Source organism: Ailuropoda melanoleuca, chromosome 15 (genome assembly GCF_002007445.2).
Source record: "Ailuropoda melanoleuca isolate Jingjing chromosome 15, ASM200744v2, whole genome shotgun sequence".
In the NCBI taxonomy this organism is placed as follows: domain Eukaryota; kingdom Metazoa; phylum Chordata; class Mammalia; order Carnivora; family Ursidae; genus Ailuropoda; species Ailuropoda melanoleuca.
The window spans coordinates 47,364,469-47,383,688 of NC_048232.1; positions in this window are offsets into that span (position 1 = coordinate 47,364,469).

The window sequence follows — 19,220 nt, forward strand, 5'->3', positions numbered from 1 at the left end:
TCCTCTCCTCTCCTCTCCTCTCCTCTCCTCCCCTCCCCTCCCCTCCCCTCTCTTCTCTTCTCTTCTTTCTCTTCTCTTCTCTTTTTTTAAGCCTTGTTATTAATTTTTATCATTTTATTTGCCTGACAGGCTTTCAGTAAATTGTTTTTTCTTTTCAAGTTTTACAGTCTCTGGCTGTTGCTTTCCACCAAGAACCCTTGGCTGACAGAGAGAAGAAAGAAGGGATTCAACCTCTCATTTTAATGCATCAGCTATTGGGTGTTCTATCCCTCATTCTGCCCTTAGAATGTTATTGTAGGATATTAATCAATGCAGAGAGTCTTAGAGGATGTTCCCTTGAAAATCATAAGCAGAGATTTTACTTTACTTCCCACAGTCTGTTCCTCAGTTCTGGTTTATGTTAAGGATTCTTTTTCAAGCTTCTCAGGATGTAGGTGGATATATATAAGAATAATAATTTGATAATTTCTCTATAGTAAGATATACTTTATCTCTCTCCTCCCCCCTTTTTTTTTAAACTTGGATTTTGCAAATTTCCTCATAAATGTAAATTAATTTACGTATTTTGTTAAGAGTTAGATTTTCTCCAGGATAGATTACATGTTAGGACACAAAACAAATTTTAATAAATTTAAGAAGATTGAAATCATATCAAGCATCTTTTCTAACCACAGCAGTATGACATTAGAAATAAGTTGCAAGAAAAATCTGGAAAAAACACAAACTTTTGGAGGCTAACCAACATGCTACTGAGCAACCAGTGGGCCAATAAATAAATCAAATGAAAAAAATACCTGGAAACAAATAAAAATGGAAACGCAATGGTTCAAAATCTTTGGGATGTAGGAAAAGGAGTTTTAAGAAGGAAGTTTATAGCAATGCAGGCCTACCTCAAGAAACAAAAAAAATTTCAAATAAACAATCTAACCTTATACCTAGAGGAACTAGAAAAAGAAAAACAAAGCCCAGCGTTAGTAAAGGAAGGAAATAAAAAAAGACCAGAGTAGAAATAAATGAAATAGAGACAAAAGAGAGAGAGAGAGAGAGAAGAAAAAGCAATAAAACCAAGAGCATGGTCTTTGAAAAGGTAAACAAAATTGATAAAACTTTAGCCAGACTCACCAAGAAAAAAAAGGACTCAAATAAATAATATCAGAAAGGAAAGAGAAGTAAAGCCAATACTATAGAGATACAAACTATTATAAGTCATTAGTACAAAAATTACATGCCAACAAATTATACAACTTAGAAGAAATGAATAAATTTATAGAAACATACAACCTTCCAAAATTGAATTAGAAATAGAAAATTTTAACAGAACAATTACTAGCAATAAAATTGAATCAAAAATCAAAAAACTCCCAACAAACAAAAGTCCAGGATCAGATGGCTTCATAGGTGAATTCTACCAAACATTTAAAAGGAGAGTTAATACCTATTCTTCTCAAACTATTCCAAAAAACAGAAGAGGACAGAAGATTTTCAAATTCGTTCTACAACACCAGCATTACACTGATACCCAAGCAAGCCAAAAACACTACAAAAAAAGAAAACTATAGGCAAATATCCCTGATGAACATAGATAGCAAAATCCTCAACAAAATATTAGCAAACCGAATTCAACAATACATTAGAATGATCATTCACCACAATCAAGTGGGATTTATTCCAGGTATGTAATGATGGTTCAATTTCTGCAAATCAATTAACATGATATACCATATTAACAAAATGAAAGCTAAAAATCATATGATTATCTCAATAGATGTAGAAAAAGCATGTGACAAATTTGAACATCTATTCATGATAAAAACTCTCAAAAGTGGGTTTAGAAAAAACACATCTCAACACAATAAAGTCCATATATGACAAACCCACAGCTAATACCCATAATCAATGGTGAAAAGCTGAGAGCTTTTCCTCTTAGATCAGGAAGAAGACAAGGGTGTCCATTCTTGCCACTTTTATTAAACATAGTGCTGGAAGTCCTAGCCATAGAAATCAGAAAAGAAAAAGAAAAATTGGTAAGGAAGAAGTAAAACTGTCACTATTTGCAGATAACACTATATGTAGAAAACCCCAAACACTCCACCTAAAAATTATTATTTATTAGAACTAATAAATGAATGCATAGTTGCAGGATAAAAAATTAATATATAGAAAAATGCATTTCTATACACTAACAAAATAGCAGAAAGAGAGATTAAAAAACAACAACACATTTACAATACCACCAAAAGGAATAAAATACCTAGGAATAAATTTAATCAAGGAGGTAAAAGCCTTGTACTTTGAAAACTATAAAATATTGATGAAAAAAATTGAAGGTAACAATGGAAAGATGCACAATGCTCATGGATTAGAAGGGTTAACATTGTTAAAATGTCCATACTACCCAAAGCAATCTACAGATTCAATACAATTTTATCAAAATACCAATGGAATTTTTCGCAGAACTAGAACAAATAATCCTAAAATTCATATGGAACCAAAAGGCCCTGAGTAACCAAAACAATCTTGAGAAACAAGAACAAAACTAGAGGTGTCACTATCCCAGATCAACACTAAAAACTACAGTAACCAAAACAGTATGGTACTGGCACAAAAATAGACATACAGATCAATAGAACAGGATCGAGAGCCCAGAAACAAATCCACACTTCTATGGTCAATTAATCTACGACAAAGGAGACAAGAATATACAAATTTCTTCAACAGATGGTCTGGGAAAACTGAATAGCTACATGCAAAAGAATGAAATTGGATCACTTTCCTATACAATACACAAAAATTAATCATGGTGGATTAAATATCTACATGTGAGACCTGAAATGATAAATTCCAGAAGATAACAGGCAATAACCTCTTGGAAATTGTCCTTAGCAACATTTTTCTAAATATTTCTCCTTAGGCAAGAAAAACAAAAGCAAAAGTAAACTATTGGGAACTACACCAAAATAAAAAGCTTTTGCACAGCAAAGGACACCAACAAAACAAAAAGGCAACCTACTGAACAGAAGATATTTGTAAATGATATATCCAATAAAGGGTTAACATCCAAAATAGATAACTAATACAACTCAAAACCTCACACAAAAACAAATAATCCAATTTTAAAATGAGCAGAGGGACTAAATAGACATTTTCCCAAAGACATACAGATGCCCAAGAGACACATGAAAAGGTGCTCAACATCACTAATTATCAGAGAAATGCAAATCAAAACCAAAATGACATATCACCTCACACCTGTCAAAATGGCTAGTGTCAAAAAGACAAGAAATAACAAATGTTGGTGAGCATGTGGACACAAAGGAACCCTCATGCACTGCAATGTAAATTGGTGCAGCCATTATGGAAAACAGTATGGAGGTTCCTCGAAAAATTAAAGATAGAAATACCATATGACCTAGTAATTGAATTGCTGGGTATTTACCCAAAGAAAACAAAAACCCCACTTCTCTGAAAATATATATGCACCCCTATGTTTACTGTAGCTTTCTTTATAATAGCCAAGATATGAAAGCAACCCAAGTGTTCATTAATAGATGAATGGATAAAGATGTGATATACATATACACAATGGAATATTACTCAGCCATAGAAGAGAATGAGATCTTGCCATTTGCATCAAATAAGTCAGAGAAAGACAAATACCATATGATTTCAGTTATATGTGGAATCTAAAAAACAGAACAAATGAACAAAGAAACACAGAAAAAATAGAAAACAGACTCCTAAATACAGGCAAACTGGTGGTTGCCAGAAGGGAGAGGAGGGGGTGGTTGGATTGGTGAAAAAGGTGAAGGGGATTAAGAAGTACAAACTTCCAGGGGCACCTGGGTGGCACAGTCGTTAAGCGTCTGCCTTCGGCTCAGGGCGTGATCCCAGCATTCTGGCATCGAGCCCCACATCAGGCTCCTCCGCTAGGAGCCTGCTTCTTCCTCTCCCACTCCCACTGCTTGTGTTCCCTCTCTCGCTGACTGTCTCTCTCTGTCAAATAAATAAATAAAATCTTAAAAAAAAAAAAAAGAAGTACAAACTTCCAGTGGTAAAATAAATATGGGAATGCAAAGTACAGCATAGGGAATATAGTCAATAGTATTGTAATAATGTCATTTGGTAACAAAATAGTACACTTACTGTGGCGAACATTGTGTAATGTATAGTATTGTTGAATCACTAGTGGCACACCAGATACTAATATAATATTGTATGTCACCTATACTTCAAAAAAATAAAGAATTGGAGTTTTTTTCTTGCTAGAAATGTTCATTTCTATTCTACTATTATTTGCCTATGAGAATGTTAAGACATAAACCCCCCTTTTAGTGGAAAGAGAGAACTTAATTGATTTTGTTAGAATATAAACAGACTTCACAATCCACATTATCTATTTTCAGCTTTTGATGGCAGCTCCTGGACTGTGGGGATGCTTTTGTTTTACCATCTCATGGAATAGCATGATTATTTGGTTTGTTTCAGAAAACTATCATCAAAGAGGAGGGAGGACCCAATTTCCCTCATGGCTGAAAAAAAAACATATTATCATATTTTCTATGAGTGCTGGAGGACAAAAGAATTCTCATAGATTTTCTATTTCTAAGGAAAGAAAATCCCACCATTAGTGACAGTCTTGAAGAAAAAGGAAAGCAACATTTTTTAGTTTCTTTGTTTTGCAATTGTAAATTACAGACCCTGGGGCAGTTCTAAAAAGAGTACATCCTGGGGTTTCCCAAGCGAGCCTGCTAGTTTAGGCAAGTATCTCCCAGTGAAAGACCTCTTAAATTACGTATATTTAATTCTTCCTCTGAATAACTCATAACTAAAAAAAAAGGAATGTTGCAGTTTTACTGTGCAAAGAGAATGGGCTGCACATGAGCAGTGGAAAGCAGAGTGAGACAATTATAGATCAAAATTATTTTATTAGGCATTACGTAGCAATTTTATAATTGAGGATAAAACTGGTGACTATGTTGATTGGAACTAAGAAAGCAGAGCTTTTTAAAACTTTTTTTTCTAAATAATGTTTCTGAATTTTTTTTCCCCATACCTTGCTGACTGTAAGAAAAGGCATTGTCAGAAGAGTTTTAAAAATAATATCTCAGTAGTGGCTTAAAATCTTCCCACTGTGATTTTTCTACTTTTCTGCTTCTTTTTATTTTAATTTTTAATTATGAAAAGACTCAAACATACACACAAAAATAGAGAGAACAGTACTATGAAACTCCATGTACCTATCAGTCAATTGCACCAGAATCAGCATGACTGATCTTATTTATTTATACTCCAACCTATTTCCTCAATGATCAAATCCCTACTTAATATCAGCCCATCCCTGATACCATCTCATCCCAAGTTTATTTTGAAGTAAATAACAGACTTTACTTCATTTTTTTCCATAAATCTTTGAATATGTTTCTCCAAAAATTAACCTCCCCCTAAATATTCATAATATCCTCATCATACTGAAAATAAACAAATAATTCATTAAGATCTCAAACATCTAGTGAATGTTCAATTTACAAAAATTTTTTTGGCTTTTCTTTTGGTCTTTCTTCTTCCTCTCTCTTTCTCTCACTCTCCCTTCTTCCTTTTCTCTTATTTTCTCTCTCATTCTCCATCTCCCCCTCTTCTCAGTTTGTTGATTGAATCGGGATCTGAATAGGTAACATGCATTGTAACAGATGGAAATACTAAATATTTTTAAATCCTTTCAAACTCTTCTATTTTCTATTATCATTTTTCCTTGTAAGCATTTATTGAGGAAAGAATTACTTACTCTGTAGAATTTTATACCATGTAGATTTTACTCACTGTGTGCACATGCTGTCTTATAAAATGTGCCCCTCTCTCCTATATTCCTCTAAACTGGATATGACCTAGAGGCTTAATCATATTCTAGGTCACTGTTTAAGATTTCTGTTGTTGATTCTTGAGGTTTTTTTTCTTTTAAGATTTTTGAAAGTGATTGCATACTTCCATTATAAAGGATCTGTTTGTCTCTCTTTTTGTGATGTAAGATACCATTGATTCTCATTAATGCCTAGATGTGCTGGTTCATTAGGGGTTAAAATTGTGATGCTCCAATAAAATCATCCATTCATTCCCTGGAATATTTCTAAAAACAAACATCTCCTCATCTACTACTTGGTTACACAGAGGTACATTTGAGAGAAAAGGCAGAGTAAATGCCAGATTATTTTCATTTATTTACTTTAAAAAATTGCAAATTAGTTCTCGACCATGTTTATAAGATGACCAATTATGTTTTCTGTTGTTTTTTTGAGTACCACTACTAATCAGTAGATATTTGATGTGTTTGAATCCATGGCAGTTATTATTCTTTTTTTTGAAAGATTTTATTTATCTATTTGAGAGAGAGAGGGAGAGAGAATAGGGGGAGGAGCAGAGGGAAAAGGAGAGAATCTCAAGCAGATTCTTCACTGAGTGTGGAGCCCAACACAGGGCTCGATCTCACAATACAGAGATCATGACCTGAACTGAAACCAAGAGTCGGACGCTTAACTGACTGAGCCACTCAGGTGCCCCATGGCAGTTATTATTCTTAACGATGCTCAAATTTTTCCAGGTTTGATCATTAGAACCTATTCAATTGACCCCTATATATTTTGATAGTCTTTGATGACTTCCATGTTTGTTAGTGCGAAAAAAGCTCATCTTACACATTTCCTGCTCCAGATCTCAAATTAGCTCATTTCTTCAAAAAGTCCTGTTTTGTTTTAAGGGAAAATAGTACTTGCAGAAATGGGAAACTCACTCATTGTTATTAGGACTTTTCAGTGGACAAAAGCATTTTTTTCAAAATAAAATATTTCCTGGGCTCATAAGAACACTTCCAATTCTAATTTAGGACTGTAGTGTTTTTTCTTAACCTCGCCAATCTTAGATCTTTATATCTTTTTCCCCCTTGCTAAATATCTTGGTTCTTAACAAGACCAACACAATTACTTACTTACTTTTTTTCTTAGCATAAAAATAGGAACAGTAATTCATAATATGAATACTGAAAATAGTTTAAGAATGTTTGAAGTCTGTTGGTCTTTAGGGAATATCCTGTTAAATATATAGCCAAGCTACTGTATTTTAAAGGCACTTGGAATTGTCCCTGTATTAGTTTTTTATTGTTATTATGAAAAATTACAAACTTAGCAGCTCAAAACAGGACAAAGTTATTGTCTTACAATTCTGTAGGTCAGAAAAATTAAGGTGTTGGCAAGGGCTGCTTTCCTTTCTGGAGACCCTAGAAGAGAATCCATTTCCTTGCTTTTTTTCAGCTTCTAGATGCTGTCTATCTTGGTACCCTTCCATCTTCAAAGTCAATAATATAGCCATCTTCCTGAAACTTTTTCAGTCTTCACATCTCTCTCTGAACAAAGGTGCGAGTTTTTCCTCACTTCTAAGGACTCATGTGATTATATTGAATGCATTCAGATGATCCAGAACAATTTCTGCTTCCCAAGGTCACATGTGCAAAATCCCTTTTGCCATGTCAGGTAACATATCCATAGGTTTTAAGGACTAGGGTCTGGACATCTGTGGGGGACGCCATTATTCTGCCTATCACAGTCCCTTTTTTCTGAAGCTATGCCACCAACTACACATTTAGTTTAATTTGTTTTATTTTCAGGGATTGTTTATCCATATAAATAACACTTTTATAAGATATTTACAGGATTCCAAAATCAAACCTACAAAACAAGATATATTCAAAGGAATCTATCTTCTGTTCTGTCTACTCTATTTCCTCTTTCCCTTACAGATAAATATTTTTGTTATTTCTATGGTGCATTATTCCATTGGTTTATTATTTAGTATAATATATTGTATATGTTAATGTATATCTATACTCCTCTCACATTGTTAGATAAACAGCAGTGTACCCTTTACACCACAATGTTTTACTCAACATATCTTGGTATCACTTCTTTATGGTACACAGTTCATTCTTTAACACTGTTGCATAGTACACCACTGTGTGGATATTCATGGTTAATCCAAACAGTACACTTTTAATGGGAATTTCTTTGTTTCTAGCCTTATGCTAATCCAAATAGTGCTACAGTGAATTGTACAGCCTTTGTAAACATTAGCTAGTATATCTCTGAGAAGTGAGATTGCTAAATGAGAAATATATATATTAATATAATATTATTGTTAAATATATAATTATATATGTTTATGTGTGTTTCTGTATGTAATTTGACAATTTACTATTTTATGTCAACTTCCCATTCATAGAAGTTGGAGCATTTTATATTTCCCAGGTCAATCTGATGTGGTTCATAAGAGATGAATCTCTGACCTCTGTTTGTGAACAACAGCTCTAAAACTGGGCCATAAACCTTTCCTATAAAGACACAGATAATAAATATTCTAGGCTTCACTGGTCACATAGCCTCTGTTGTAACTACTTAACTTTTCTACTGAAATGAAAAATTAGTCATAGATACCATGTAAATAAACAAGTGTAACTATATTTCAATAAAACTTTACTTATAAAAACAGGCAATAAATTGGACTTGGGCCACTATCTGGGGCTTGTTCACCTCTTTTCTAAAAATGTATTCAAAAAGAATATTTTAAATTAAAATATCCAAGGATTTTTCATTTTTGCAAAGTAACCTTTGTTGAAAAATATAACTTAATGCCATAAGCATTTGAGTAAATGGCTTAATTTCTATTCACTAGAGAGCAAAACTTCAATATATTTCATACACTCTTAGAAAAGTGAGAAACCTAATACCTCTAGGGTCTGGGTCATTGTGAGTCTTTGTTTCTCTATAAAGTCAGATCTGCTGATTATTTCAAATATGTTTATGTAAATACCTCAAATTCATACTGGAGAGTTTTTGCTATCTATCATCCATAGAAAACATAAAAATAACCAGGGAATTTGCAATCCTATGGCCCTGAATCCTGACTTCCTAATCTATAGGTATTTTATTTTAGAAAAAAATGAAATTCCTGATGAGCCATTTAAGTGTATCTGGTTCAGTCTCCAGTTCTTCATGGAACTGCTCAAACAAGGAGTTGTCTGAAATTTTCTTGAATACTTCCAAAGGTGATCAAGGAACTAAATGACAGGGTAGTCCATTTTGTGGTAACTGTTAGAATATACTGACCTAGGATTTGTTGAAATCAATTTACTCATAATTTTACCCATAGACACTAATGTCTGGATTTTACATGATACATACTGTTCTTCCTTCTGGCAGTACTTTAAATATAGTGATTTAAACTGATTGAAATCATAAATTACAATTTTTTGACACTCACTAGAGCTTTCTATATTACTCAATTCTGCTAGTTGAATTAAATATTACATGAGACCATATGTTGTTTTCCTAAATTGTTTATTCCATCCAGACTGGCATCAGTATCCTTAAACACTGTACTCTTACTTGTAATTTCAAGCTTTGCAACTTACTTTACTCTCAAGCAAATGTTTCCCATCCCAGCTCTAATCCCAACCTCACTTCCTCTCATTGTGAACTTGTCATGTTTCAGGGATTGTGTTGAGGCCAGAAACTTAATAAGTAGGGCACACCTGCTGTTTTTTAAAAAATAGTTGTAATTGTACTATTTTTATTATAACTTACATTATAGAACTGGTTTCTAAACCAGTTGATAAAGAATATTAGTTCTGTTTACAATCTTAAAACAGTGTGAGGAGTACGAGATGAAAAAAAATCAACATGACATGGTAAATGTTAAAGAGTTGTGTGAAAGAAACACAATGAAAGACCGGAAGATTTGACAGTGGAGGTGAGGATGCTTGGTCTTGAATAATAAGTATAAATTTGTTGATATATTGAATGAATAAAGTCATGTAGAACAAAAGAGGAATAGGATATGATAATGGATTTCAAGATTTTACAATTCTAGCATGGAGGAATTAAGCTAAAAATTTTGGATTCAAGTCTCGGTTTTACTTCCTAGCTTCTTTTAGTTGGATAAGTCACCTAACTACTCTAATATTTTTGAGACACCTATGTGTGTGTGTGTGTGTGTGTGTGTGTGTGTGTGTGTGTATTATTCATGAATCATCTACAGGTAGTATTATATAACCACGTAGGTTGAACCCAAAGAGACCCACATCAAGACCCATTATAAATTGTTGAAAGACAAAAGAGAGAATCTTGAAAGCAGCAAGAGAGAAGTGACTCATATCCGAGAGATCCTCAAGATTATTAGCAGATTTCTCATCAAAAACTTTGGAAGTGATAAGGCAGTGGGGCGATGTATTCAAGGTGGTCAAAGAGAAAAAAAGCATCAACCAAGAATTCCATATCTGTCAAAAATGTTCTTCAAAAGTGAGAGAGAAATTAAGACATCCTTGGAGAAACAAAAGATGAGGAAGTTTGTCACTACTAGACATTCACTACAATAAATGTTAAAGGGAGTCCTGACGATTGAAACGAAAGGTAACTAGACAGTAACTCAAAGCTGTATGAAGAAATAAAGATGTCAGTAGAGGTACATACATAGGCAATTATATAGGTTAGTATAATTGTAACAATAGCCTGTTACTCTACTTTTACCATTAAGAGACTAGTATATTAAAAAAGAACACACAAGTATTTGTCTAAGAGCTAGTATTACTAAAACATTGATTTGTAACTTCACATTTTGTTTTCTACACAATTTAAGAAACTAATATATTAAAAATTAGTTTATATTTTCACCAAATGTATAAAGATATAGGTTTGTGACATCTAAAATAATGAAAGGGATGGGGACAGAACTGTAAAGGAGCAGAGTTGTCTTTTTTTTTAAAGATTTATTTATTTATTTTGGGGGGAGGGGCAGTGGGAGAGGGAGAAAGGTGGTTCTAAGTGGACTCCACACTGAGCATGGAGTCTGACACAGGATTTGATCTCACAAGAGAACATAACCTGAGCCAAAACCTAGAGTCAGACACTTAACCGACTGCACCTCCCAGGCACTCCAAGGAGCAGTTTTTGTATGTTGTTGAAGCTAAATTGATATAAATTCAAATTAGAGTTTTATAACTTCAGGGTGTCAAATATAATCTCCGTGGTAACCATATTGAATATGGAGAAAAGGGAATTGAAACATTTCACTGCAAGATATCAATAAAAAAGAGAGGTAGGAAATGAAGAACAAAAAAGTTATAAGGAATATATAAAACTAAAAGAAAAATGACAGAAATGAGTCCCTCTTTATCAGTAGTTAATTTACTTTTTTATCAGTAGTTATTTTAAATGTAAATAAATTAAATTCTCTAAGAAAATAACAGAGATTGGCAGAATGGATTAGAAAAACATGATACAACTATATGTTGCTTATAAGAAACTCATTTTAGGTCAAAGCTATAGACAGGTTGGAAGTGAAAAGATAGAAGAAGACAGTCCAAACAAATAAGTAAACGAAAGAGAAGAAGGGTGGCTATACTGATATCAGACAAACAGACATTAAATTAAAAGTTTATGAGACAAAGAAAGACATATATTAATATTCAACACAGCAAGAACATGTAACAGTTATAAACATCAATGTACTAATAACAGACCACCAAAATATGTAAAGCAAATATTGACAGAATTGAAGTGAAAAATAGACATTACTACAAAAATACTTGGAAGCTTCAGTACCCTATTCCCAATGAAGGACAGAACAATCAGACAGAAGATAAGTAAGGAAATAGATGACTTGAAAAACACCATAAATCAACCAGTCCTTAAGAAACACATACACAATATTCTACCCAATAACAATATTGTGGCATTCTTTTAAAACACGCATGGGACATTTTCCAGGATAGACCATATATTAGGTCATAAATTAAGTTGCAATAGATTTTAAAGGAGATGTCATATAAGCTTTTTCTCCAACCATAATGAAAAAGTTAGAAATAAACCAGAAAAACAACTGAAAAATTCACATATTTGTGGAAATTAAACTAACTTCCTACACAACCAATGGATCAAAAAAATAAATCACAATGGAAATCAGAAAATACTTAGAAATGAATGGAAATGAAAACATAACATACCAAAATTTATAGGACACAGCAAAAACAATTCTAAGAAGGAGATTTATAGCTATAAATGCATTTAAAAAGAAGAAAGATCTCAAATCAACAACCTATCTTAAGAACTTAAGGAACTAGAAAATATAACACAAAGCCAGCAGAAGGAGGGAAATAATGATTAGGGTAAGATTAAATTTAAAAAAGAAAACAGAAAAATAATAGAGAAAATCATGAAATCGAGGTTGGTTTGTCAAACAGATCAACAAAATTGAGAAAGTTTTGGCTAGATTAAGAAAAAACGACCTAACTTACTAAAATCCGATATGAAAGTGGGGAACATTAGTCCTGATTCTACAAAAATAAATAGGAGTATAAGAGACTATATGAACAAGTGTACGCTAGCAAATTGAATAATCTAGATGAAATGGAAACATTCCCAGAAACACTAAATCTATCAAGACTAAATTACAAAGAAACTGAAAATCTGAAAGGACATACCCAGTAAGGAGATTTAATTGGTAAGCAAAAATTTCCTAACAACAAAAAGCCCAGAGCCTGATGGCTTCACCCATAAAATCCACCAAATATTTAAAAGAACTATCACCAATATGTCATCAACTTTTCAAATAAATAAATAAATAATTGGGAATATTTTCTAACTGAACCTATGAGGCCAGCATTACCTAATACCAAAGCTATATAAATACACTACAAGAAAAGAAAACTACAAACCGATATCCCTGTGAACACTGATGCAAAAATACCTTCAAAAATACCAACAAACAAAATTCAGCATTTTAAAAGAAATGCATCATAATCAAATGGAATTATTTTCTGAAATGTAAAGATGGTTCAACTAATGAAAAACCAATCAGTGTGATATACCACATTTACAAAATGAAGGGGGAAAAATTCATGATCATTTCAACTGATGCAGGGAAACCATTTGACAAAATTCAGTATCCTTTCATGATAAAAACACAATAAACCAGAAATAGAGGGACACTACCTCAACATAATAAAATCCATATCTGAAAATCCATAGTGAACATCATATTCAATGATAAGAGACTGAAAGCTTTTTCTTTAAGATCGGGAACATGGCAAGGATGCCCTCTTTCACCACTGTATTTAACATAATACTGGAAGTCCTAGACAAGAGAGATTAGGCAAGAGAAAGAAATAAAAGATATCCAAATTGGAAACACAATATTCAAAACATAAGATTATTATCTCTGTTTGCAGAGTATATTATCTTATATGTAGAAAAGCCTAAAGATTGCACACATACACACACATACTCAATTAGAGCTAATAAATACAGAAAAATATGATACAAAGTCAACACAAAAATCAGTTGCATTTCTATATATTAATAAGAATCAACCTGAAAAAGAAAATTAGGAAACAATTCCATTTACAGAGTATCAAAAAGAATAAAATACTTAGAAATTATCTTAACCAAATAGGTGAAATACTTATACAATGAAAAGTATAAAACATTGCTTAAAGAATTAAAATAAATTATGAAAAGATAGTCCATGGCCATGGACTAAAAGACTTACTATTAAGATGTGAAAACTACCCAAGGCTACCTACAGATTTATTGCAATCCCTATCTTTATCCCAATGACATTTTTTGCAGAAATAAAAAAAATTCATTAAAATTCATATGGAGTGAAATAGAACTCCACATAACCCTAGTAGTCTTGAAAAAAGAAAGTTGGACAATTCACACTTCCTGATTTCAAAATTTACTACAAAGCTACAGAAACCCAAATTTTGTGGTACTGAAATATAGGCAGACATATAGACCAATGAAATAAAATAGAGAGCCCAGAAAGAAACCCTACCATATATGGTCAAATGGTTATTGACTAGGATCACAAAACCATTCAAGGGGGAATGACAGTCTTTTCAATAAATGGTGTTTGGATACCTAGATTAGAAGTTAGATTCCTGCCTAATGCCATATAAAAATCAACTCAAAATGGATCAAAGACTTGGATGTAAGAGTTAAAAACAAACTCCTTGAATAAAACACAGAGCAAAATTCTTAAAACATTGCATTTGGCAATGATTTCTTGGATACATTACCAAAAGCACGGGCAACAAAAACAAAACTAGACAAATTGGACCTCATAAAAATTAGAGACTTTTGTGCCTCAAAGCATATTATCAACTGAGTTAAAAGGCAACCTATAGAATGGGAGAACTTATTTGAAATTCACATATCTGAAAAAAAGATTAATATCTAGGATATATAGATAACTAAAAACACTTAACAAAAAATCAACCAACTTGATTCAAAAAGATAGAATAGACAGTTCTTCAAAGAAAATATATGACAATCTAAAAAGCACATGAAAAAGTTCTCAATGTCATTAATAATTAGGGAAAAGCAAATCAAAACCACAATGAAATATGACTTCATACCCATCAGGATGAGTTCTATATAAAGACAAAGAAAAGAACAAATGTTGCTGAGGATGTGGAAAAATTGGAACCCTTGTGTACTGTTGGCGGGACTGTAAAATGCTAAATCTGGTGTGGAAAAATGGAAAGTAGTATGGCAATTGCTCAAAAAAATAAAAATAGAATTACTATATGGTTCAGCAATTCTACTTCTGGCTATATAGCTGGAAGAATTAAAAGTAGGGTCTTGAAGAGATATGTGTATACTTATATTCATAGGAACATTATCTCAGTAGCTAAAATGTGGAGGCAACCCAGGTGTCCACTGACAGGTAAATGAATAAGCACAATGTGTTATATACATACAACGGAATATTACTGTCTTAAAAATGAAGGAAATTCTGACTTTTATAATATGGATGAAATTTGAGAACATTATGCTAAGTGAAATAAGCCTGACACAAAATGAAAATCATGTGTAATGCCACTTATTTGATATAGCTAGAGGAGTCAAAATAACGCAAAATAGAATGGTGGTTGCCAGGGCCTAGGGTAGGAAGAATAGGTATAAGAATTTTAGTTTTGAAGATAAAAAGATTTCTGGAGACAGATGGTGGTGAAGGATATTCAATGATATGGATATACTTAATACCCCTGAATTAATGCTTAAAAACGGTTAAGAAACTAAATTTTATTTTACCGTAAGTAAAAAAACAAAACAAAACAAAAACTTGTTTCTTTCTAAAGGAACAAATGTAGTGTTCTCTTAGACATCAAAACATAAAGCGTATCAAATAATTCAAATTACATTAATTTTGTCATTAGTTTAGAACATAAATTTCTTGCAACAGTTGAATGTTATTAAAAACTCTAAAATCCATAAAAGCAAGAATCTTTTCTCTTCCATCCATTGCTATATACTTTGTCAGAGCATAGGACTTTGAATATAGTAAGTTCTCAAGATATATATTTAATTAATTAATTAAAATTATGAAGTTAATATAATTTATACATTTGGTAAGCATTCTTTGGGTCTTACAAAATCTATAAGTGCATTATTATGCTTTTTGTCCATGCTTACAAATATATTAATATTTTATATGCTTATATTTCACATTATGCAATGTAAAATCATTTATACTAATACTTAGTAAGTTTATATACTACTTTTTCATAAGTCTACCTTACCCTAAAACATTGACTCCCCATGTACTTTCAAGGCAAGTGATGTGGCAGTTTGTTTTGTTTCCATTTACTCTACTCAATTAATAGTCCTGAGTTTAAAACAAATCCCTTGGAAATACATATTGCTGAGTCATATCTCAGGAGTCATGATCTGTGCCATATTTCCTGATACTGCCTCCATAGATTAGAAATGTTGAGACTTCTGTTTATTTTTTTATTTAAAAATGCCTTTAAAAAAAAAAAAGCGCCGGGGGAGGGGGACACCTGGAGGGCGCAGTGGGTTGAACCTCCAATTCTTGGTTTGGCTCAGATCTTGATCTCAGGGTTGTGAGATTGAGCCCTGCTGGGAGCTCTGCGCTTAGCTGGAGTCTGCTTCTGAGTCTCTCCCTCTCCCTCTGCCCCTCATCCCATCCTGTGTGTTCTCTCTCTTCCGCTAAAATAAATAAATAAAAATTAAAAGAAAAAGAAAAAGATCTATAGTTGAGTGATAGCGCAGGGAAAACATGGTATAAAAAAGTGGGATTTACAGTTTAAGTGCTATAGGTTTGGCTAGACAGTACACTGCTGAATTTCCAAAGAACTGAAAAGCTAGAGACGTCTCAGTCAGCAGAAAAGGACAGTCTCTGGGGAATTTTGAGTTACATTTCACTCTTTAACATTTAGATAAGTACTTTTCTTTGTTAGGGTGAGCAAAGAGAGGCACATTTATGCTAATGTACCTTTGTATCTGGATTACAATTTGAGCAAATTTAATTGCTGCATTAGTCAAAACAGAATTTATATTTAAAATTTGACAAAATGAAGAAAAATAATTGGCTTATTAATGCTTTTTTTTTAGCCACAACATTTTTATCTCTGACATTACACTCTGAAGATACAGTTGAGTTATTATTAAAACTGATTTTAACAAAGATGTGCTAATGATGAGTTCACCGAAGCTGCGTCAGAGCGAAAATAAGCAATCTGTATCTAACTTTATGCTGATGATACAGTGGGAAATATGTTTGTTTAAAAAACCATCTGTTATTTTCAGGCATTTGTATGGAATTTTATGGTGGATAACAAAACGATCTTGACTGTAACCTAAAAGGAGGCATATGCTATTAACAAAAGTAAAGCTCCCATCTGCCCCTAGATATTTGTTAAAGAGCTGATTTTAGTAAACTATTTATTTCAAAGGGCATTGGTTGCCTCTAGTGGCTTATTCATTAATTTGTGTGTGTTTTATTAACGTTTTAGTCTTCCACCATCAAGGCCATTATTTTAAAACCAAACTAAAAGTATAACGGGAGAGTGAAACTGTGGTTATTCTAAAGCCCCCAGGTATATTATAGTAAGGGAAAGCCTTTCTTTCATTTGGCTTTAATTTACTTTTCATTTGGCTTTCATTTAATTTAATTTATTTTTGGCTTTCTCTCATTTGGCTGAAGGCAGGCCACCCCAAGATGAGCCACTTTGTCATGAAGATTATTCTGAGCTGAAGGCGACTGAGACCTTGTGGGCTCCAGAGGAACTTTTGCCCTTCCCTTAACTATATAGAAGAATCTAAATTGGGGGTCTTCCCCAGAATAAGGGTCATTAGCAGAGACAAATTTTATCTGAGTGACCCATCTGTATGGCAGGGCAAACATCTAATTACCAAGCATTTGCTCTTCTTATTGCCCTGTAAATTGCATTCCTTTCCTCTGAAGGCCTAGACCCCTAGTCCCTTCTTTTTAGTTCAGGATGAAATATACACCACATTTTGTCTCACTGTCTTTGGAATTTTCATGTCCATGTGGATTTCCTGTATGTATACCTTTAAATTTTATTTTCTCCTGTTAATCTGTCTCATGTCAATTTGAGTCTTAGTCCAGCTAGAAGGACCCTTGAAGGGGATAAGAATTCTTGCTCCTCAACTCTGTAAAATGAAGGAGGTCAGTTCTAAGGTCTTTTATGAGTCTAAGGTTTTATGATTTTGTTAACCATCCATAATAGTGCTAAAAAATGTGGTTTATAGGGGCACCTAGGTGGCTCAGTCGTTGAGCGTCTGCCTTTGGCTCAGGGCGTGATCCCGGAGTCCTGGGATTGAGCCCCCCATTGGGCTCCAACACCGGGAGCCTGCTTCTTCCTCTCCCACTCCCCTTGCCTGTGTTCCCTCTCTCGCTGGCTGTCTCTCTCTCCATCAAATAAATAAAATCTTAAACAAAAAATGTGGTTTATAGAGATCCCTCCAAGCTGTCTTAGCATTACATACTGTTCATCATTTTAGAAATATCTTTAGGAGTAACTTGTCAATGGTCACACACACACACACACACACACACACACACACACACACACCACTGAGAATTTGATAAACAGTTTGTAAATAGACACTCACTATCCTTTCACAGAGTATAGATCACCTTCTAAACTTGTGTCCATGGCAGATGAGAGAACTGAATAGGCAGTCTTGATCTTTCTGGCTTAGAGCTTTTCTCCTAAGTATCAGGATCTGAACAGAAAACCTACTCAGTTAGCATCACCCAGTGTTCTAGAAGAAAACCTCTGGCATCAATGTGTGCTCTCTATTTTCCTACGGCATCCTCTTAAGAATGGTGTACATGCAGATTTCCCAGTCCAAAGTAGACCTGACTGGAGACCTCCTCCCCAGAACTCCTTGGCACTATCCTGTTCCCCTGCTTCATTACATTGGAGTTTCATAGGAGGGTAAGCAAATTATGCTACACTTGGAAGCTCCCTACATAAGACAATTCTATCTGCATATTCTTTCATTTAAGTATATTTTTACAAAATTACAGATTTCTTCTACTTGTCTCCAACATTGTCATCAAAATATAAGTTCTCCTTAATAATTGTACAAATATATTACTTTTCTGTAGCATACTTAGTAAAAAGGATTTTTTATTCTTTGAAACCAACTCCATGTTTTTATTATTTTTTAAAGACCTCTACACTGTAATGAGTTAATAATTGGGCAAAGAAGCCCTCTACTACCTACTATATCAAAATTTGACTAAGAAATTATCATTCTAAAAATATTTAGTGTAAGTGATCATTTTCCTTGTTGTTTCTTATTTGGGGGCGACAAGGATGCAATTCTTTCATCTATCCCTACAGAACAGAGAGAGAGAGACAGAGGGAGAGAGACACCAAGAAGGGAAGAAGGGAAATATATGCTCTCTGGATATATCTCAGAAGTAGGAATCTCACTCCAATCCTTTCTATGAATATCTAAGTATTTCTAACAGTTGTTTTCCTTTTTTTAATTTTCAGTTATTGTGCCTATTTTTTTCCTCCTCTCATTTTTACTAAATAGTTCAGTCTAGCAAATATCACAATAATAAAAATCCTGGACATACTCAATTTCAAATCTAAATCAGTTACTTGAGAGATAAAGATCTTCATCCTTATAAAAGGCATTGATCCTCCCCACACATTTCTCTGGCCAGTCTGTCAAATATGAAGTCACTGAGCAAATATATCATATTGGTGCATATGTGAGTTCATACAGACACAAAAGGGAAAGGGTCAGACAGAGAAAAGAACTGAAGTGGAAGAGAAATTAATCATTTTAAACATATGAAGTGCTTTGAATAAAATCATAAATTAATGCATT